This window comes from Oryctolagus cuniculus, chromosome 5, assembly GCF_051225735.1.
Source record: "Oryctolagus cuniculus isolate XC-2025 breed Fujian yellow rabbit chromosome 5, ASM5122573v1, whole genome shotgun sequence".
In the NCBI taxonomy this organism is placed as follows: Eukaryota; Metazoa; Chordata; class Mammalia; order Lagomorpha; family Leporidae; genus Oryctolagus; species Oryctolagus cuniculus.
Window position 1 is genome coordinate 156,577,896 of NC_142871.1, and position 23,280 is coordinate 156,601,175.

General features: G+C 48.8%; 1 long non-coding RNA gene across 1 annotated transcript; it reads left to right on the forward strand.

Moving 5' to 3' along the window:
• Positions 1 to 2,012: 2,012 nt before the first annotated feature.
• Positions 2,013 to 22,432, forward strand: LOC149126816 (uncharacterized). The gene is made up of 6 exons (XR_016233494.1): positions 2,013 to 2,447; positions 2,548 to 2,803; positions 17,148 to 17,263; positions 18,200 to 18,354; positions 19,946 to 20,107; positions 21,570 to 22,432. It is a non-coding gene; the product is annotated as an uncharacterized LOC149126816 (long non-coding RNA).
• The last annotated feature ends 848 nt before the right edge of the window (positions 22,433 to 23,280 follow it).

The following is a 23,280-nucleotide window of genomic DNA, read 5'->3' on the forward strand; positions in this document are numbered from 1 at the left end:
TTTGGAACTGTAAGTGTAATCCAGGATTCCAATCCCACATGGTAGACTTTTTCTCCTGGCCCTCGGTCTATAGCTGGGAGGGGCCAGGGGGCTGCTGCTGCCCCCAGATGGACACCTGTTGGCACCTGCAGCCCATTTGCCCAGGTACACACTTCTCTGTGTTTCATGCAATTCTCTCTCTTCCTCTGAAGCGTGTTCTGCACCACTTCTTTGTGCAAGAAACAGCGGCTATCCTTCTCTCTCTCTCTCTCTCTCTCTCGTCTTTCTGGGCCTAGAATCTGTCTTTAACTGCTGGCCCCAGGGGCCCCATGCGCACACGAGGAGGGTACTGGGTCCAGCCTCAGTGCTGCCCCTCCGGATGGAACCGAGCAAGACTGCTCCTTTCCAGGAGAGGATACTGTAGCCTTCCTGGTCCCCCCAAGGCTACATCTGGGCCTATACATAATGCCAAAAGTTACTTTAGTTTCTAAACACCAGTGGCCTTAACCACCTCCTTCCCCCAGTGAAAGAAAAAGTACAACCCAGGTGCTATGTAGCTTTGCACACTCTCCTGGCCACAACCCTGTGAGATTCTTTTACTCTCTCCACTTAGAATGGGGTAGGCAGGCTCAGAGAATAGAGGCGGGCAACGGAACAGGCAGGTTTGGGGCAATGGATAGATGTCTTTTCTCACCTTAATGCTACAAAAATCCTCCCCTCCCCATCCTTCTCTCTTTCCTTCCTGCTCTTTTTTCTTCCATAAATGCACTCAGCAGATCTAACGGGAACCCAACAATGCAGGACCTGCACTGCTGCAAGCTGCCCCACATCAAGATGATTTTTTTAAGGTTTATTTATGTATTTGAAAGGCAGAGTTAGAAAGACAGAGAGATCTTCCATCTGTTGATTCACTCTCTAAATGGCCACACCGACAGAAACCAGGAGCCTGGAGCTCCATCTGGGTCTCCCACGTGGGTGCAGGGGCCCAAGCACCTGGGCCATCCTCTGCTGCCTTCCCAGGTGCATTAGCAGGGAGCTGGATTGGAAGCGGAGTACCCAAGATCCAAAACAGGTTCATATGGGACGCCGACAGCGCAGGCGTTGGCTGCACCACACGCCAGCCCCTGCTTTGGGTTGTAACCGCATGGAGGGTGCAGGACGGCTGAGCTGGCTCCTCCGGTAACCAGGCTGTGCACTTGAACTTGTGGCAGCCCTGTTTTTGCTCTTTCTCACCCTTGCCCTTGTCACTGACTCATTTCTGTGTCCAGGGTCTTCCCGGGCTGCTCCTTCTCTCACGCAGCGATGAAGCTGCGTGCAACTTAGAAAACAAACAAAACGCCCAGTGTAAGGAGAGCGGAGAAAGGCTGGGAGACGTCTTCGAGAAAAGGGGCTGGGAGTTGGGCCGGTGCGCGTCTGTGTGCATTGTGTTGCCTGCATTCGTGGACAGAACCCAAGACGGCGCTGGAAGATTTGACAGAGGTGGGCGAAGCAGGAGGGGTCCCGAGGTGGAGGCGGAGGTGGCAGAGCGGGGGAGGCTTGGGAGCCCTCTGATTGACGGGAGACGCGGGCCGGCCGTCACCCGCAGGCCCATCATCCTGCCACTCAACCTGAAGACACGCTCTGTGCTCATTCGTCCGGAAGGCCCGGCTCAGCCCGTCCTCTGCCTCATCGGGCAGCCATGGCCGTCATTATCCCACAGGCCTGTCACACGGCCCGACACCCACCACGATCCCCAGGAACCTGCGCGTCTCCGCCCCCTCCCGGCGCTCCCACCCAAGCCGTCTGCTCCCTGCAGCCAGGGCGGGGCCTCTGCTTCCCTCGTTTCCCCTCGCGAGGCAGCTGCGGGGGCTGGGGGCCCGCGGGGTGAGGCTGTTCATCAGGTCTGCCACTCTGATTGCATCTTAATAACAAATGCAACGCATCCTTGAGAAGCAATTTGCGGTAATGGGGGAAATCAGCGGGTCCCTGGGGGCTGACAGGAAGTAAACACTCTCCAGGTTCAAATTTGGGGGAGGGAAAAAATCTTTGGTAAAAGTGCCCGGGCAGAGCTTGGAGCTCTGGTGCTCATGGCGGTGAGACAGGGGGAACCGGAGGCCGCAGCCCCTGGCCCCTGCCTGCCTCCCTGTCTAGTGTGAGGCCATCTGGCTTTCTCCTTGCCCCTCCTAGCAATGGCCCACCATAAACAGAGAAAGGACCCCCACTGAGAAACAGGTGCACTCCACTCCAAGCCTCGGTGGCTGAGGGGTGAGGAGGAAAAGGCGCAGGTCTTTCCACACAGAGAACCCAGGGGCTGCCTGGCCCCGAGTCTCCTTAGCCTGGAAAGAAGCCGCTCAACCCGGTTAGAAGGGAAGCACTTGTCACACAGAACATTTTTCTCCGCAAAGGTTCTCTGCTCCGAGCGCCGGTATTTTTCTTACGTGTAATTTGATTCGGATGGTTTCTTGACCTGCATCCAAATCGAGCCGTGGGTAATTATTACTGTCACTATTGTTATTAATACTGATATTTATCATAATCTCACAACTGCCGGGGACAGCCCTTAATCTTGCTGTTTTATTTGGTTGAAAGGACAGACAAGGTACTGGCCTCCCTCCCAGTTTATGCTCCGTGTTCGCTTTGGCTGCGTGATCTCGAATCAGCTATAACTCTGAATTGCGTTCCGAGGATGGAGCCAAGGCCAGCAGGTGGAAGCGACAAGAAGTCAGATTTATCTCATTAAAATGAGAAAATGTGCAATTGTGAGGGCTTCTGACCAGCTGCCTCATGGGGTGAGTTCCCTGTTGCTGGAAATACTCACGTAGTGGCCAAGAAGATTATCCGTCAGGTATGCTAATGTGGGGGCGAAGGGAATGAACCCTTCAAGCTCCGAAGCTTTGCTAGAATAAACTGATAAAGACCGATTAATTGCAGAAAAGGCACAGATGTAATACATACAGAGGCGATCGCAGAGGGGATTACTTTATAGCCCAACGTGACTCAGAAGCTTGACTCAGAAGGGGAGGCGAGGAGAGGGGAAGTAGCCAGTTTTTAGGGGACGAGTAAATGGTTCTGAGTGGAGATCAGGGGCTGGGAGAGCATGCGGGGGCCTGGCACTGAGTCTGTTTGTCCCACAGCGTGGACAGAGGGTTGTATGGGATTCTCTAGGGGACTGAAGCAGGAGACAGTGGCATGGACGGAAGTCTGTCCTTGGGGGCTGGCAGGCTTCCATCTCTTCCTGTGATATGACTTGGTCTTCTCTGGTTAATGGGATTTCAGCAGGAAGCCCGAGGGCTGTGGTGTTCTTTGTAGGCTGGGTCTACTCGGGTAGATAAGGGACCCGGCAGTGAGCTCCCCAGGCCCTGAGCGGAGAAAGGGAGACACAAGGGACGGTCAGAGGGACCTTCTGATTCTGAGCCTGCTTTAGAGCAAGTGGCTCAGCACACCAAAAGGGAACCCTGGGATTTGGGGCAAGGGGGCATTGTTCTCTGACCCAGTACTGCTTAGGAAAGTCACACATTAGGACTGCAATTCTCAAACTTCAGGTCTGTTAGAATCACCTGAACAGCCTTTCTCGGATGCCTGGGCCTCACCCCCACAGCTGCTGACCCATCAGGGTAAGCAGAGTCCGAAAACCTGCATTTCAGATATGGTCACTGATACAGCTGTCCAGAGAACTTATTTCTTTTTAAGATTTATTTTGTTTATTTGAAAGGCTGAGAGAGAGGCAGAGAGAGAGAGAGAGAGAGAGAGAGAGATCTTCCATCTGTTGATTCATTGCAATAGTCAGGCCTGGCCTAGGCTGAAGCCAGGAGCCAGGAACACCATGCTGGTCTCCCACGTGGGCTGTCTTCCTCTGCTTTCTCAGGTGCATTAGCAGAAAGCTGGTTATGAAGTGGAGCAGGTGGAACTTAAACCAGTGCTCTGATGTGAGAGGCTGGCATCCCCGGCACGGGCTTAACGGGCGGCGCCACAGTGCTGGCCACTCTGAGAATGTGTTTTTGAGAAGCAGTGAAGGGGGGGGGGGTCAGCTTGGATCACTGAAAGCCTTCCTCCCAGTCTCAGATTGTACAGAGCCACGAAGTAAGAATTATGTCAGTGATCCCAGCAGATGGAGGATCGGATCTCTCTCTCCCTCTCTCTCCTCTCTCTCACTCTTTTTTTAAACAAGTCATTTTATTTTTAATTTTTATTTTATTATTATTATTTTGACAGGCAGAGTGGACAGTGAGAGAGAGAGACAGAGAGAAAGGTCTTCCTTTGCCGTTGGTTCACCCTCCAATGGCCGCTGCGGTGATCTGAAGCCAGGAGCCAGGTGCTTCTCCTGGTCTCCCATGGGGTGCAGGGCCCAAGCACCTGGGCCATCCTCCACTGCACTCCCGGGCCACAGCAGAGAGCTGGCCTGGAAGAGGGGCAACCGGGACAGAATCCGGCGCCCCAACCGGGACTAGAACTCGGTGTGCCGGTGCCGCAAGGTGGAGGATTAGCCTAGTGAGCCACAGCGCCGGCCTCTCTCTCACTCTGCCTCTTGATTCCTGACGTGTGATGAGCACCACGTGGTCCCCTCACCTTATCTAGTGACCTCTGTTGCTCTGTTCCATTCGGGAGCTGTGAAATCACTTGGAACCATGTTTTGAGTAAACCAGATGGGGATCCCATGGGCAGCTGCAGAGAGGAAGAAGGAGAGAGCAGTCCCAGTAGTCACTGTAAACATGACCTTGCACCTGGGCGCATGGCTGCAGAGCATCTCCATTCCCACGTCCCCACCAGACAGGTATCGTCACCTCTTTGTGCTGATAAAGAGGGCGACACTTGAGAGCTTCTGAATTCCCCATGGGTCGCTATTCACATTGTAGAAGGGAAATGTGGGTTTTTCTGACTCACGAAGTCTTCTTTTTGGCGCTTCATCAAATTGCTCTCAGAAACAAAGCAGTAAGTGAGGTGAGATACAGAAGATGACCAAGGAGATGACAAATTTGAAGCAATCAGAGAGGTTTAGAGGGTTCAGCACAAGCTCCACCCCCCCCCATGCTTCTCTCCACTCTGGCAAATTTCCCCATCTACCCACCTATTCATTCATCCATCCATCCATCCATCCATCCATCCATCCCTCCCTCCATCCATCTATTCATCCACCTGTACATCCATTATCTATCCATCCATCCACTCCTTCATCCATCCATCTACCCAACTATCCATCCATCCATTATCAATCCATCCATCCATCCATTATCAATCCATCCATCCATCAATATATCCATCATCTATCCATCCATTCATCCATCCTTCCATCCATCCACCCACTCACCGAATCACACATTCATCCATCCATCCATTTAATTTTAAAGATGAAAAAAACAGGCCCAGGGAGGTGAAGTGCCTTGCCCAAAATCACACAAATAGTTACCATAGAGTCAGGACTAGAACTCATCTCTTCTAACTCTCGACCCAGACTATACCATACTGTGTTTCATGAGACTGGCAGCTTAATATTTTGGTGGAAGTATGGGTATAGGTTTTTATTGTGTTTCTTGCTATTTTATGTCCTTTTCCTTTATTCCGGAAATGGCCTGATATGTTTATGTTTATTTCCCAAGGGAAGCAAGGTGATACAAGAGGAAGTCACTCCTGGGCTCTGCAGAGTGCCATACTTCTGCAAGGCAGGGGGAATAGGCTGTGTAAACAATTTAAATCACCTAAAATCAGTTCAGCAGTAGTCCCAGCATGGTATAATTCTGAGAGGAAAAAAAAGAATGTTCCATCTGGTGGCAGTGATCTCACAAGCCACCCTTCTAGTACTACAGCTCAGCCTGGGGCCTTGGATGACCCTATAGACGCCAGCTCTGGGCCCTTCGGGTATCTGGTAGACCCCCCACATGGCATAAAAGATCAGCAAGTGTTCCAGAAGGAGTCCAGGCAAGGACTTAGCCAGGTCCCACAGGAGATCTTGAATTGATTTAAAGAGGCATTCCCAGTGCAGGGTGCCCTGGGTCGGGGCAGGGGCCCTTTCTAATGGGTTCTAAGGACAGTGCCATACCAGACCACAAAGGGAAATAATAGCAATGTGACATCAAGGACCCCGGGGTGAAGATTCCCTGCGGTGCGTCATGAGCAGAGTGGAGGGGAGGGAGGCCGGGTAACTATGGGGTCCTGAGTTCTGTCCAACCAAGTAGGAAAGAGAAGGGCTGACATAAACCGTGAGGGCAGAGAAGACGATGCCCTGGGCTTAGGAAAAGCCATGAGAGTAAAATTCCCACCTGGACCTCCACCCGATTTTGCTCTGCCGGGCAAGCTGAAGAGCCAAAGAAATGTGTGCGGGCAGAGGGGGTGTCTGGGTGGGTGGGAGTGAGGCCGTCACTCAGTGTGCACCAGACCAGTGGCAACGTTCTCTGTGCTGCCTCGCAGGAATGGGGTGGGGAAGGAAGGAGAGAGAGAAAGAGAGAGCGCGCGCAAGAGACAGTGGTGGGGAGAGTCGGAGGCCGGAGAGGTTTCTGGTGAGGATCAGGGGCGAGATGGATCGGATGTGATGCCTCCTCTTCCTCCAGCCTCTGCCTTTCAGTGCTGGCTGCCTCCCTGGGGGGGGGGGGGGAGGACAGATGTCAAAATTAACTGGTTACCAAAAACAAAAACAGGAATTTGAAAATCGTACTTTATGTATACCTTGAGATTTGGTTTAAATGAAAGCTACAGGTAACATCCAGGGGTCTGTGGATAGATAGAGTTGTCCCAACTGTTGGGACCTGGGGACAGCAGTGTAGCTGGGCGGCAGAAAATCAAGCAGGTGTTTTCCTGAGCACTTGAGAAGCGGGGGGAGACACCAGCGTCCCAAGTCAGAGTGCAGGGGTTTGAGTTCAGCTCCACTTCTGATCTGGCTTCCTGCTGATGCACAGCCTGAGAGGCAGCAGGTGATGGCACAAGTTCTAGGGCCCCTGCCCTCCCCCTCCAACTGTGGGAGACCCAGGTGGTTTTCCTGACTCCCAGTTTCCTTGCAAGTATTCGGGGAGTGAGCCAGTGAATGGGAGCGCTCTCTGTCTCTGTCTCTGTCTCTCTCTCTCACTCTCGCTCTCGCTCTTGCTCTCACCCATCTCTCAGATAATTTTTTTTTTAAAAGAAGAGAGTGGGTATGAGGAGTTTGGGGGTATTGGGTTTGAATTGGGAGGTTCTCGGTCCTGCTCTGTTGCATGGCCTGGAGGCCTGTGGTGCTGAAGAGGTCACGGAGAGGGAAGTGTTGGGGCTGCGATGGGGCTCTCCATCTGTCCCCCTCCCTTGCTCATCCCAGAAGCCCTGAGCAAGCCAGGAGAGGGAAGCCCCAGACAGAGCAGCAAGGCAGGGGACCATCCTGGAGCACCTGCTGAAGTCATCCCATAAGCCAGCAAGGATGGTGTCACCTTCTGTTATTCTTAGCAGTCAGGACATTCCTGTTCTCCCACACAAAAGCTGGGGTCACCTGGGGACACATCGAGCAGCCAGCCAGCTGGCCTTTATCTTCTTGTCACCATTTGGAGTCCCCTTCGGGAGAAGGCATCTTTGCCTCAGGAACAAATACCCTGCAACCACGCTGTTAGGAGGATCCAAAGTATCTTTGTAACCTGCAGCTTCGCCAGCTCCTCTGTCCTCTTTCAGAAAGGAAGAGCTTGAGCCACTGACTTCCGCTAAAGAGCTGGGCTTGCTGCAAAGACACACAAGGTTCCCAAAGAAAATTCAAGTGTAACAGGAACCAGTCAAGCATAGAAACATTTATCTGCATGGGGAAAATCTGTCTCCAGTGTACGATTTGGGGGAAGAGCATTGTAATGCAAAAGTCCTTAGGTTGGAGCACCTGTCACTGTGCATATATACGTACATGTATGTGTATACATGTGTGTGTGCATGAGAGATCTTCAAAAAGTTTATGAAAATACGCACTATGAAAAAGCTATGCATGGATTTCAAAATTGTTTATGTATCTAAGTAACCTTATCTTTTCTTAAAAGACTTTACTTATTTATTTGAGAGATAGAGTTATAGAGAGAGAGAGGGAGAGACAGAGAACGGTCTTCCAGTCACTGGTTCACTACCCAAATGGCTGCAACAGCCAGAGCTATGTCAATCCAAAGCCAGGAGCTTCTTCCAGGTCTCCCACAGGGGTGCAAGGGCCCTAGCACTTTGGCCATCTTCTACTGCTTTCCTAGGCCATTGGCAGGGAGCTTCATTGGAAGAGGAGCAGCTGGGACATGAACTGACACCCAAATAGGATGCTCAGGCGGAGGCTTAGCCTACTACGCCACAGCGCAGGTCCCGTAACCTTATGTTTGAATTCATTTTTTTCACAAACTTTGTATGCACGTGTATGAGTCTAGGTGTGTATATGGTATATGAAGAAGCACACCAGGTCCTGTGTCAACTCTCCCATCGTGACTTATCATGCTGCTGCTGGTACTGCCCCAAGCCCAGCGCCACCCTAGCTACAGTGGGAGTTATGTAAAAAGAGTAGACACGCTGTCTTGACTCTCACAGAAATGACAATCTAATTTGGAACTCAAGATTTCACCTGGAGGCAACAACTGCAGAGTATTTTTTAGATTACTGTAACTGGTAAATATAATAGAAATAATGCTGACAGGTGCTAAGATCAGGATTGATCTTCTAAATCCTTAGGGAAACACACAAGCACTGTTCATCAGACCAGTTAACAGAACTGGAGACTAAGAGGCATGAGCCGGCCCGGTGTCGTGTAGGCAGCGCCACAGGACTTGAGCTGGCGCACACCCACCCCGTTCTGTGCTGTATCCACGTCTGGGAGAGGAGCTGAGAGCAGGTTCTGTGGTTGTTCAGAGAAGAAGCGACACTTAGCTGCCGGGAGCAATGGCACCTGCTTTATACCAGGGGCACCCAAAAGCTGGCCCAGCTGGGGCCAAGGGCAGAGAGAACGCTGGGAGCTGGAGTCTGGTCTCAGCGACGCAGGGCAGCTTGTGGTCTGCTCCCAGATCTCTTTGACAATGGCCTTCACAATGTCTGTGAAAGGTGGGGATGAAGTGAGAGGTCGTCCCAAAGCCCAGCTTGCCCTCGGAGCACCCCAGACACTGGAGGAGATTCTGTGACACACAGCATCATGCCCCTGGAGTATCAGTCAGGCACAGAGCCTGACACCCAACACCTGCTTGAGATGGGCGCGTTTTCCTGCCCTGGGAGCCAGTGCAAAAGTTCCCTGCTTTTCCAATTGAGGCCTTAAACTCCCTTGAAGTCACTTCCATCTCAATCAGGGAGGTAAGGTGGAGGTGAGACCAGCAGATAACACAGGAGAGAGAGGTGAAAATAACCTGTGGAAGGGTGAGAGATGCGAGTCCACGGCCACATTCTTTTTTTTTTTTTTTTCACAGACAAACTTATCCATTGGGGGAGGGGGTATCTAAGAGCATGTTTCTAGAAACACAAGATCAGGCAAATTTCTAAGTAAAATTCCCAAACCCTCTGGAGTATTAAATATATAACAAATGACTCCTCTGTGTAGAGGACACACAATTTTATATATACACCTTAAAGTTTCTTCTTTTTAAAAATAATTTATATTTTGACTTTTTATTTTCTATTTACTTATTTTCATCTTTTTATTTCAAAAGCAGACATAGAGATGGGAGAAAGCTGCCATCCACCAGGTTCACTCCCCAGATGCCCAAAATAGCCAGGGCTGAGCCAGGCTGAAGCCACAGGGCTGGAACTCAAACTGGGTCTCCCACATGAGTGGCAGGGACCCATGCACTCCAGCTATTGCCTGCTGCCTCCGAGGGTCACATCAACAGCAAACTGGGTTGGAAGCAGGTGCAGGTGTCCCGAGCTGTGCTACACTGCTCCACCAAGCACCTGCCCCAGTGTTTGCTCCTAAGAGTTTCTTTTTCAAGCTAAATGACCAGCACCAGAAACACCAAAGTCAGGAGCTGAGAAATGAGTCCAGGTCTACCTTGTGGATGACAAGGACACAGTTGGCTGAACCCTCACTGCTGCCTCCCAGAGCGTGCATTAGTAGAAGGTGGGGACAGGAGCCAGGGGGTAGGATCAAACCTGAGAACTCTGATATGGGACACGGGCATCTTCATCAGCATCTTAACCACTGGACTGAACATCTGCCCTGAAACGAAAGACTTAGAAAGCAGCATTTAGAATCCACAGCTGTTCTTTTTGTTTTTCAGCTACATTTTATTTATAAGTGAAAGTTACAGATCATAAATGTATTGATTCAGTGAGTTTTCAAACTAAACTATACATCTGTGTAACCACCACCCAGACAAGATACAAAATATTGCTGTAACCTACCTCTATTCTATCCCCATAAATTAGTCTGCCTATTATAGAACTTCAAATGCAAACACACAAAATGGCACTTCAGTTGATGATGGCTGCAGACGTGGTGGTGATCTCATAGGACTGTGTCACCCAGTGACATCACAGCCGGCCCAGTGTGTGTTAAGTACACTCCACGATGTTCCTACAATGATACAGTTGCCAACTGATGTGTTTCTCGGGATGTATTCCTGTGGCTGAGCAGTGCACAACCCCAGTGTGAATGGAACAATAAGTACCTTTGTGTACTCTGCTTCTTAAGCTCAGTGTGCTGTTGAGGTTCACCTACATTCTTTCTAGTCTCTTTATTCATTCTTTTTTTTTTTTTTTTTACAAAGTTAGACAGTGAGAGAGAGAGAGAGACAGAGAGAAAGGTCTTCCTTTTCCATTGGTTCACCCCCCAAATGGCCACTACGGCCGGTGCACTGCACCAATCTGAAGCCAGGAGCCAGGTGCTTCCTCCAGGTCTCCCATGCAGGTGCAGGGCCCAAGCACTTGGGCCATCCTCCACTGCTTTCCCGGTCTTATTATTACTGAGTGGCACTGCAATGTGTGACTACACCAGATGTGGTTGGTCATGGGTTCTCCTGCTGATGGACATTTGGGTGGGATTCCATTTTGGTGTTATGAATCAAATGGACATGACATGCTTGTAAAGATTTGTTATGACTGCACGCCTTAGTGTTTCTTGAGTCGGCATCTAGCAGTGGAAAGCTGAGTCACTAGAAAGGGATACGTTTACCTTAGGTAGTTAAACTCTGCCAAAGAGTTTTCCAAGGTGATTTGACAATAACGAGAAATCCAGTTGCTCCGACTCCTTATCCATGTTTGATGTAATCAGTTTAATTTCAGCCATTCTGGTCAAATGGTGTCTCATTGTGGCTTTACTTTGCATTTCCCTAATGCCTAATGCTGTTGAACATCTTTTATTTATTTAAATGTTTTTGCTATTTCTGTATCTCCGTGGGTGAAATGTCTGTTCAAATCCTTTTTTTAATTTATTCAATTGGAGTGTTTGTTTTTGTTTTACTGCATTTTGAGAGTTCTTTGTATGTTCAGCATAAAAGTCTTTATGTACTCTACATAAAAACCTTTTATCAGTAATTTGTAAGTGTTTTCTTTAAGTATATGTATTACCTTTTCACTCTCTCAATGTCTCTAATTTTTTCATATGAATATCCAATTGCTATAGAAACTTGTTTTAAAAAGCTCTTCCTTTTCCATTGAATTTGCTTGGTAGTCTTTTAAAACATCAGTAGACCATTTATATATGTTTCTATTTCTGGGTTCTCCATTCTGTTCCATTGATTTATTTGTCCATTGATTTGATTTATATAAATGCCAAAATCTTTTTTTAAAGGTTTATTTACATATTTGAAAGTCAGAGTTACGGGGAGCGGGGGGGGGGATTTCATCCACTGCTTCACTCCACAGATGGCCTCAATGGCCCAGGCTGGGTCAGGTGCCAGAAGCTTCATCCTGGTCTGTGTGGGTGGCAGGGGCCTAAACACTTGGGCTGTCTTCTGCTGCTATTCCTGGCCATTAGCAGGCAGCCCAATTGGAAGTGGAGTGGCCAGGACACGAACTGGTGCCCATATGGGATAATGGCATGACAGGCAGCTGCTGTGCCCACTGTGCCACAATACCGGCCCCCAAAATCTTAATTACAGTACCTTTACAATAACCATAAAATCAGATGGTAGCTGGCGCCGCGGCTCACTAGGCTAATCCTCCGCCTTGCGGCGCCGGCACACTGGGTTCTAGTCCCGGTCGGGACGCCAGATTCTGTCCCGGCTACCCCTCTTCCAGGCCAGCTCTCTGCTGTGGCCAGGGAGTGCAGTGGAGGATGGCCCAAGTCCTTGGGCCCTGCACCCCATGGGAGACCAGGATAAGTACCTGGCTCCTGCCATCAGATCAGCGCGGTGCGCCGGCTGCAGCCAGCCGTGGCGGCCATTGGAGGGTGAACCAACGGCAAAAGGAAGACCTTTCCCTCTCTCTCTCTCACTGTCCACTCTGCCTGTTAAAAAATAAAAAAAAAATCAGATGGTATAATTTTTCCAATTTTGTCCTTTATAAAAGTTGTTTTGGCTATTCCATGCCATTTCTACCAAAAGATAAATATCTCTCAGGATTTTGGTTAAGAAGATATGAGTCTATTTGGGGAGAACTGACAGCTTACCAACACTGAGTCTTGAGTTGAATAAGAAAGCCCATAGATATGATACATCTCTGCCTTCGTGTAAGTCTTCTTAAAACTCTTAGCATTGTTTCAAAATTCTGTTAAGTTTATTCAAAAGTATTTTGTGTTGATGCCACTGTTTTATTTCATTTTAATTTTGTTTCTTATTAGTATATAAAATAATACTGGTTTTTGTTTATTGACCTACATCCTGCAAATTTGATGAATTCTTTTGTTGGTTTGTGGATTCCTTAGGATTTTCCAGGTGCGCAGTCACACCACTGAAAGTGGTTTTGCGTTTTCCTTTGAAATCTTGGTGCCTTTGTTTCTTCTTCTTGCCGTGTGACAGGGACCAGGACCTCCAGCACAACGTTCATGGGAGTTTGTGTTTGGTCCTGTTTCTTGTCTTGAACAGAATGTGTTCAAGAGACCTCCATGACAGTATTAGCTGTGGGATCTTTTGCTTTGTCCTTTTTCAGATGTAGGAAATTGTATTGCTATGTTTCTAAGAGTTTATATCTTTAAATGGTTGTTGAATGCTGTCATATGCTTTTCTTAATCTCGTGAACCATTTTCATTTGTGTTTATGTCAAGGTTCCAGATATCTCTTCCAGCCATTTGGTGGGCTCAAATATGCAGGATCTGCTAAGCAGTTTTGCTGATTCCACCGCAGCAGAGAGCTGGATGCATGCAATCTGGTGTTTCCTGACAGCTGTACTTCTGGGAGCCAGCTTCTGTTTTCACTGAAATACGTACATTATGGGAGTGTTCTCAGTTTTTAGCCAAATCATCGCAGAATCGCATATCTAATTATCAGAAATAATTCCTGGGGAGTTCTTTTCACCTACCACATTTCTTTCTTTCCTTTAAAATATTTCTTTATCTGAAAGACAGGGAGAGGGAGAGACAGTGAGAGAGATCTTCCATCTACTGGTTCACTCCACGTATGATCTCAACACCTGAGGCTGGTCCCGGCCAAAATCAAGAACCCATACTTGGGCCATCTTCTGCTGCCTTCCCAGGTGCATTAGCAGGGAGCCAGATCAGAAGTGGAGCAGCTCCGAGAGGGGATGCTGATGTCGCAAGGGGCAACTTGACCCCACTGCACCACAATGCTGTCCTCGTCTCCTACCACAGTTCTTGAGGCCAAAAGTCTTAGAAGTTGGCTCGGTTGGTCAGACCCAATTCACAGTCTGAACAAACAACTGCAGAGTATTATGGGCCATGCTACTGGATCAAAAGCTACCCAGTCCAGAAATACTGGAAAGGACTTGAATCTCTATGATATGCCATGGGTTAGCCAAGCACCATGTTACCTGTGGATTACCCTAGCCAAACCACATGCCTGTGGTGAGCAGTTTGGAAAGAAATTACATCCCTTCCACCCCAGAGGTGGCTAGTAATAATGGCTGCCACCTGTCCAAGGATTGCTAGGACACTCTTGTATGATTCTCTCAGCAACGGTGACTCAATCTCAAAAGGAACTACCTATCATATCTTTTTTTTAAAAAAAGATTGATTGATTTAAAAGAATTACAGAGAGAGAGGGAGAGGGAGAGAGAGAGAGAGATTTTCCATTCGCCTGTTCATGCCCCAAATGGCTACAACAGCCAGGATTGGGCCAGGCCAAATCCAAAAGCCAGGAGCTTCTTCTGGGTTTTCCACATGGGTGCAGGGGCCCAAGGATGTAGGCCATCTTCTGCTGCTTTCCCAGGCCATATCAGAGAGCTGAATGGGAAGTGGAGCAGCCAGGACTAGAACCGGTGCCCGTGTGAGATGCTGGCACCATAGATGGCAGCTGAACCCACTGTGCCACAGCGCCAGTCTCTGCCCATCATATCTTTAGACATGACCGCCTGTATTTCTTTACTCACAACTTTCCTGTTCAGACAAACATAGCAAGTATCTAGAAAGCAACTTTTGTTGATGGCTACAACAGAACACAGGCTCAAATTAGGTTTGTGCTCTGTGATCAACTTGTGAACAGTTTTACTACAATGATACAGTTTTCAAACTATTCTAGAACAGACTTTCTTTGAAACTTGCCTGTAGGGCCAAGTCACTCAGGAAAGCCAGCCTTAGTACTCTTTAGGCCTTTATTCTCTGTCTAGTAGGAAACCCTGCAAAACAAAAGTGATCTGGAGTCCAATAAGTCTAGGAAAGGTGGCATATTGTAAATTCTGGAAATTCATAGAACACATTAGCATATCAAAAGTTCATGAATGTATTATTTAACTTGTTTTTCTTCAATTTGTTTTAATTTTTTTTCATTTTATTTGAGAGGCAGAGAGGGGAAGAGAGGGAGATTTTTCCATCCACTCGTTCACTCCCCAAATGCCCCCCAATAGGCAGGGATGGGTCAGGCTGCAGCCGGGAGCAGGGAACTCTATGCAGGTTTCCCACGTGGATGGCAGAGACCCAAGTACTTGAGCCCTCACTTGCTGCCAACGAGGGTGCACATTAGCAGGGAACTGGGGCTCCTGTATTGAAGAGGAGGTCTGGATACCAGACTATCAAGATAAAAAGAAAAACTCTGTATCATGTAGCTTGGGCTGGCTATACCACATTTTGGGTATTAGGAAACCTGTCTACCCAGTGATAGTCCCTTGGTTTTAACTTGTATATGCTGTATAGTTAGACTTACCTGAAGATGCAGAGTTTTCTGCAGCACCCATTGGAAAATGTCAAGGAGACTCTGTGTATGGTAAGTGTAAAAAGCTAGGCCAGCACCGTGGCTCACTAGGCTAATCCTCTGCCTGCGGCGCCAGCACACCGGGTTCTAGTCCTGGTCCGGGCGCCGGATTCTGTCCTGGTTGCCCCTCTTCCAGGCCAGCTCTCTGCTGTGGCCAGGGAGTGCAGTGGAGGATGGCCCAAGTGCTTGGGCCCTGCACCCCATGGGAGACCAGGAGAAGTACCTGGCTCCTGCCTTCGGATCAGTGCGGTGCGCTGGCTGCAACACACTGGCCGCAGTGGCCATTGTAGGGTGAACCAACGGCAAAGGAAGACCTTCCTCTCTCTCTCTTTCTCTCTCTCTCTCTCTGACTGTCCACTCTGCCTATCAAAAAAAAAAAAGCTATGGAGATAGACGGACTGGGGTTCAACTCCTCACTCTGCCACTGATAATGGCAATGACCTTCTACTTGGAGGATCAACCCCTTACCTACTCCCACCTACAAGGTCACAGCAGGAACTGCCATCTTCTGTGCATAGCATGGGTTTCAGGATTTTTTTTTTGCACCAAAATAAACTTACAGTTGCATTTCACATGAACTTTTTGAAGTCCCTTTGTAGTGTGGCCTTCTTTCCCTCTCACCCAGGCACAGTGAGTGCCTCTAGAAAGAACAGGTGTCCCAAACTGCGTAAGTATACAAAAATGGTGAGTGTGGTGCCGAGAAAACCCTGGGTGATTTGTAAGAGAGAGATCAGATGCTTCAAGGGCTGGATCTAAAACCTTTAGTTCCATTGGCATCCTTGTTTCCAGCATGTAGTCCCCAAAAATCCAAGGGGCTCAGTCTTTAAGGGAGAGACAGGAGGGGACAGATAAGAGATGGGACGAGGGCAGTGGATGCTGCTGAACCTCCATCTGGGGTACATAATACTGTTCACCCGTGTCTGCTTCTAGAAGGTTGCCTCTCCCAGTCTCTAGCGTTTAAGCAGGGTCATCCGACTCCAGGTAACTCCTGTCCCTTCCTGGCCTGAGGCAGTGAGCGTCCCCTGTGAGAGTCTCCGGTCTCTCACTTCCCCTGCTGGGGCAAGTTGGTGAGCCCCTTGTCGGGGTGACAGAGTCAGACTCAGAGCAGCGTGGGTCTCTGAGTCACCAGGCAGAGGACAGCTGTCCTGAGCGCCACACAGACCTGCAAGTGGGGAGAAGTCTCATTTGCTGTCCAGAGCCACTGAGAGGCATGGGTTGTTAAGCCAATGTAATTCAGTTTATTCTGGTTAACACCGTCTCTGCGCCTTAGATGCCTCCTGTGGAAGGTGGGGATCCACTGCTCTGTGAAGGCTGTTGTGTGCACACAAGGTCAACTAAGTATCTTCCATAGTAGCTTTCCCAGAGATGAAAACTTGGTTTCTTTATTCCCAGCAGTTAAGATTTCTAGGTGTGGGTTATTCTAGTGCGGTCTAAGCCTACCAGACGCGTTAGTCAGTAGGACACATGGGTGCACGTATGAAGTCATTGGAATACGTTTGCGTCACCCTGAGTTCAAGTCAGTCTCAAGAGGAACCTATTGTGGGCAGAAGACAAGTTGTCCTTTGAAAGGGGAGACAGGAGGAACAATGTGGCACAGGGCCAGAGCCTGCCTGGCACCCTCATGGGCAGCCGCAGGCCTCAAACCCTCCTCACAGCAGATCAGGACAAGCACCAGGGTTCTGTGTGATGCCCGTCTCCTCTCTGTCTCACTGTGGGCAGACGGGGAGTGACCCACGTGCCAGCCCTTGGGAGGACGGAGTTGGCTCTGCGAGCTGGCAATTAAGCAAAGGAGCTAGGAAGAAGAAATCTGCAGATCTGCTACCACCACCAAGGCAGGCACTGGACACCCTTCCACATCCTTACACACCCACCTTCGGCTGACCTGTGCCTCCCCGGTAGCCTCACTTCACGACACTGGAAATCTGGAATGTTCCTGCCAGTGTGTGTGTACAGAAGTTTGGGTTGGATGTGCACCAAGGTGGACCCATTGACCTTCTTTCCTAGAGTTCTGCTGAGCCCCTACTGCACTTGGCATTTATTGTTGGAAAGAAGCTCTGCAGCCATGGCCAAGGCCCTCGTCTCAGTCAAGGCCCACCCAGTCAAGAGGACACAGTTATGAGGTTAGTGCTTGGACGTGAAAATGAAGTCCATCTGGCTTTATCTGGTGCTGTTGGAACAATCTTCTTACTCCATAGTCACTGCTGGAGAACAATGTCTGGTAGAAATGTTAGGAGACTTGTCTTTCTGCAGTGGCCATAGATCATGGCTTTCGCCAGGATCTGTAGGATCTGGGTGAATTTGAAGACCACACATTCCTTGCTTGGACTGTGAGAGGCTTCCACCTCCTGCAGGGCAGGGCTCAGAAGCACTGGCCGACCCTGCAGAAGCAATGAAGCACCACTGGCCAAAGAGAGAGAGAGGGTGCTCTGTCTCCCAGGGTCTCCAGGCTCCACCTGCACCTGCTTGTTTCTGCTTGATGCTGGCCACTGTCACAGGACAAGCAGAAGAGGATGAAGAGAATGAGAACAGGTTAGGCTTTCCCTTTTCCTGCTCATCCCCAAGACCTAATCTACTGAATGGTCATTACCATTTTTCCCATCTTGCCATTTATTTTCCAGAAGAAGGTTGATGCTGGATTTTTTTTTTTTCACCAGATCATCATCTCTAAAGTTCAGAGTTTCAGACAAGAAATGTGCATGTGCTGTACATAAGCCTTCCTAAGAGGAGGCTTAGGCTATGTGTCCTTAAGATTGAACTGAAAGCAAACTGCAAAGGGCATTTGTTTGTCTGTTTGTGGGTTAGAAGGTCGGCAGCTCCATTTCCTTCCCCCTGTGCTTGCAAGGGGCTGCCCGCTCCTCCCAAGGAGCCATTCAGACCTGGGTGAGTGGCATTTGTTTATATTAAGGGCAGCCAATAAAATTGAGTGGCTGGTTCTTTACTTTCTAGCGTGTAAGAGTTCTTCTCACACAGTACAGTTATTCAGAGAGTTTATTTGGCTATTTGTTTGCTTTTTCATCTCGGGGGGATTTTAATGAGGTTAACTCTCAATTTTCCAGGTTATTGAGTTTGCTGGCAGCTGAGTTGGACCTGCAGTGGAGAGTAAACGGAAGCAGCCTGATGCAGGAGGCACTGTTATAAGCAGAGATTGTTTTGTGACCCAGGAAATGAAAGGAGGGAAGAAGGGCCCCAGATGGTGTCAGGGCTTTGACAGGTTTGATATGAAGCCCAAAGAGCAAGCAAACAAAGGATAGCCCTTGGCTGTAGAGTGTGGAGTAGTCTTTGTACCATGGAAATGCAAGGCAATCAGCATATATAATTTATAGTAAACTATATTTCATTTAGCCCAACATGCCCAAAATATCATCATTTAAAAATAATTTCTTGGGGCCGGTGCTGTGGCTCAGCAGGTAAAGCCATTGCCTGCAGTGGGAATATCCCATATTGGCACCGGTTCAAGTCCAAGCTGCTTCACTTCCGATCTAGCTCCCTGCTGATGTGCCTGGGAAAGCAGTAGAAGATGGCCCAAGTGCTTAGGCCTCTGCACCCACGTGGGAGACCTGGAAGAAGTTCCAGGCTCCTGGCTTCAAATCAGCCTGGCTCCAGCCATTGCGGCCTTTTGGGGAATGAACCAGTGGATGGAAGATCTTTCTTTTTCTCTTTCTCTCTTTTCATATTAACTTTTTGATATCTGGGTGCATTTTCTGCTTACAGCACATCTCAGTGTGGAGCAGCCACTTGCCAGTGCTCAGTAGACACCTACTGCTGGTGAATACCAAAATGGTCAGTGCACCCCACAGGGATTAGAAGGACAGAGGAGAGAGGAGAGAGCTAGGAGGGAATGGGTGGTTTGTTCAAACAGGAAGCCAATGAGCTTTCGCCATGTTGTATCTGGGATCATGGTGGGATGCCCAGGGTTAGTTAGAGATGGATAGCTGGTGGTTGTTGGAGGAGAAGATTGATTGACACTAGGCAGGGTTGAGGTCATGAAGACTCCTGGCACCAGATTCTGATATACTTGTGTGTACTTGTGTGAGTGCCCATTGACACATGTGCCTGCAAATGAAGGGCAAGCCAGTGTCTCCTGAAACTTGTGAAACACAAAGTGTTTGAGAATATCATTGCCTATGCTTTGTCTTCCCTGCCATCTGCCAACCTCTGGGTCTCCCACATTGATGGCAGGGTCCCAAATACTCAGGCCATTATCTACTGCTTTCCTGGACCCATTAGCTGAGAGCTGGATCAGAAGTAAAACAGCTAGAACTTGAACTGGTGCCCCAATATGGGCTTCCAGCTCCACCAGCCGTGATTTAATCTGCTGCACCACAAAGCCAGTCCCCTTACGGATACATAGCTAAGGAAAATGGTTTCACTAACAGTACACACATTCCAAAGCTCTTGGTAAGCATTGTTAAAATGCTCTGTGAGGCTTCTACTCACCTATATTCCTTTGAATTATTTGAGAGTTCTGTTTCCTAAGTCCACACTCACACCTATTATTTTCATTCTTTTTAATCTTACCAACCAAATAGGTGAAACATATCTCATTAACTTCACATTGTCATTTTCTTGGTTACTAATAAAACAGAGCAGCATTATGCATTGAGCATTCATATTTCTCCTGTTCCAGTTCTTTGCCCATTTCTGTGCTGGACGTCTTGTCTGTCTTACTAGCTTAATAATACTAACATGTTACCCATAGCCTTTGCTGTAGGTATTTTTGTTCAGTTTTTTTCTTTTATTTTTTCTTTTTTGTTTTCTGTTGACTTTATCTATGGTGCTTTTGCATAATATTTCCAATGCAGGTAAAACCAGTTTAAAATAATTATATGGAGAAGCTGGAATTGGAGATTGGAGCCAGTCCGTAATACTGGGAAGAGCCAGTTAATGCTTTCCCTTGGTAACAAAGCTGGGCTGGAGGCTTTTTACAGGAGTAGTGGAAATCTTCTGTAACTTACACATCTGGGGTAAGTCTCATTGTATTAGAAACATAGGCTATGTTTATATTTTATTCTAGTCAATAGTCATCTCTAATCTGTAATAAGATAGAAAAAAATAAGGGTATCTCTCTTTCCTCTTGCAGACTTAATTCTGCATTTTCTTGGAAGAAGCGCCCGTTAGTATATAAGAAAGACAATAGTCCCAGAAAAGTCACTTTGCCCCTTTAGAAGTCATGTCAGTACCCATTTTAGAAGTGTTTTTCGGCCAGCACCGTGGCTCACTAGGCTAATCCTCCACCTAGCGGCGCCGGCACACCGGGTTCTAGTCCCGATCGGGGCGCCGGATTCTGTCCCGGTTGCCCCTCTTCCAGGCCAGCTCTCTGCTGTGGCCAGGGAGTACAGTGGAGCATGGCCCAAGTACTTAGGTCCTGCACCCCATGGGAGACCAGGATAAGTACCTGGCTCCTGCCATCAGATCAGCGCGGTGCACCGGCTGCAGCCAGCCGTGGCGGCCATTGGAGGGTGAACCAACGGCAAAAGGAAGACCTTTCTCTCTGTCTCTCTCTCTCACTGTCCACTCTGCCTGTCAAAAAAAAAAAAAGAAGAAGAAGAAGAAGAAGTGTTTTTCAGAGGCCAGTGTTGTGGCACAGTGGGTTAAGCTGCCACCTGTGACATCAGCATCCCGTATCAGAGCACAGGCTCAAGTCCTGATGGCTCCAGTTTTCACCAGCCATGATTTAATCTGCTATGCCACAAAGCCAGCCCTCTTATGAATACATTTCTAAGGAAATTTGTATCACTAACAGTACAATCCAGCTCCCTGCACATGGCCCAAGTGCTTGGGCCCCTGCAACCCATGTGGGAGATCTGGATTGAGCTCTGAGTTTCTGACTTCAGCCTGTTTCAGCCCTGGTTGTTGGAGGCATTTGGAGGAGTGACCAGTGGATGGAACGTCCTGTCTCTCCCCCACCTTCAAATAATAATAATAGTAATAATAATAAAGAGAGTAGTGAGCCCCCAGGTGCCAGGCTTTTAGAGGGAAGCCAGGGCAGAACAGTTTCCAAAGCTTCAAGAGAAGAGTTCTGTGTGAGCGAAGTGCTGGTTTCAGTTGCCTCTAAGGTCACTCTCCGACTAGCTTATTGAATCTCAGCCATCTTCAATGTCTTTTAAGAAAATTAATATACGGCAGAACATCTTCAGTGTCTTTTAAGAAAATTAATATACGGCAGAATCGAGACACGGAAAACTCATTAAAAGCTGTGTATCCAGCCAACCTATCAAGCAGCACTTGCGGGTTTCATGCACTCTGTGATGCGTGAGGTTCACATATGGAAACCAGAGACCAGAGTAACTTGTTGATGCAGCCCAAACCATATCAGGCTGTAGGGCCTCGGCATGGAGCCTGGAATGTTCTAAGTCAAGTCCCACACTGCAGCTTGGGTGACTTTTCTACAGCACAAATCTAACTTTCTCATCCCTTCACTTCCAGTATTCAGCGGCTCCACATCACCCCAGGATGGTGTTGGGATCTGTCGACATCATTCCTGCATGGTGCAGCTGTCTTCGGGCTGATATCCCATCGCCCCCCAGCTCCTGCTCGCCTGACCACTATTCCTCTCTGCACTACAGCCATGTGAACTGATGGGCAGGGTCCTCTCCCATCTCTGGCCAACCTCTCCCATTGGTCAGGTCTCCCTTTAGTGTGGCCTCCTCCAGGCAGCCTTCCCTGACCACCCAGGATGGAGTTAAGGGTCTCTCCCGTGACTCAGTCCTTTCTTTCCTCACCCCTAGGATAGCACTCACTGTACTCACTCATCAAATGTTACTGCTATTTGTGCCTGTTTCCCATCCATTTCTCCCACAGACAAAAGATGGACTGAGAGTCAGGAGTGCGTCATAGCTGATGTGCCAGCTCCAGCGTCTGCACACAGGCACTCACACGTAGGAGGGAACGTCAAAAGAAAATAGGGTTAAAAGATAAGGTTATCTGAGTGCAAAAACAGTGAATTCCATGTGTATGATAGGTCTTTAAAAAGTTTTTGGAGGAACCAGCACCGTGGTGTAGTGGGTAAAGCCACTGCCCGCAGTGCCAGCATCCCATCTGGGTGCCAGTTCGAGTCCCAGCTGCTGCACTTCCGATCCAGCTCTCTGCTATGGCCTGGGAAAGCAGTGGAAGATGGCCCAAGTCCTTGGGCCCCTGCACCCAGAAGAATCTCCAGGCTCCTGGCTTCAGATGGGCACAGCTCCAGCCATTGCAGCTATCTGGGGAGTGAACCAGCAGATGAAAGACCTCTCTCTCTCTGGGGAGTGAACCAGCAGATGGAAGACCTCTCTCTCTCTCTCTCTCTCCCCTCTCTCTCTGCCTCTGTATCTCTTTAACTCTGCCTTTCAAATAAATAATCTTTTTTTAAAAAAAAGTTTGTGGAAAATGAGTATTATGAAAAAACTGTGCCCGAGTTACAAATTTTTCTTTTGACAGGCAGAGTTAGACAGTGAGAGAGACAGAGAGAAAGGTCTTCCTTCCGTTGGTTCACTCCCTAAATGGCTGTTATGGCTGGCGCACTGCGCCGATGAGAAATCAGGAGCCAGGTGCTTCCTCCTGGTCTCCCATGTGGGTGCAGGGCCCAAGCACTTGGGCCATCCTCCACTGCCTTCCCGGGCCACAGCAAAGAGCTGGACTGGAAGAAGAGCAACCGGGACAGAATTCAGCCCCCCAACAGGGACCAGAACCCAGGGTGCTGGTGCCACAGGCGGAGGATTAGCCTAGTGAGCCACAGCGCTGGCCAGGTTACAAATTTTTTAAATACTTATTTTATTTATTTGAAAGACGGAGTGATGGGGGTGGGGGAGAGAAGGAGAGTGAGAGAGAGAGACAGAGAGAGAAATCTTCCATTTGCAACTTTACTCCCTAAATGGCCACAATGGCTAGAGCTGGGCCAGGCTGAAGCCAGGAGCCTGGAACCCCATCTGGGTCTCCCACATGGGTGCAGGGGCCCAAGCACTTGGGCCATCTTGAGCTGCTTTCCCAGGAGCATTGGTAGGGAGCGGGGTCAGAAGTGGAGCTGCAGGCGACCGTCTGGGATGCTGACCGTACAAGCAGCAGCTCAACCCACTGCACCACCACACCCTCCCCTCACCCCAAACTTTTTACACCAAAATAAACTTCTCTGTAATTTCATTTTTGCACAAACATGTTGAAA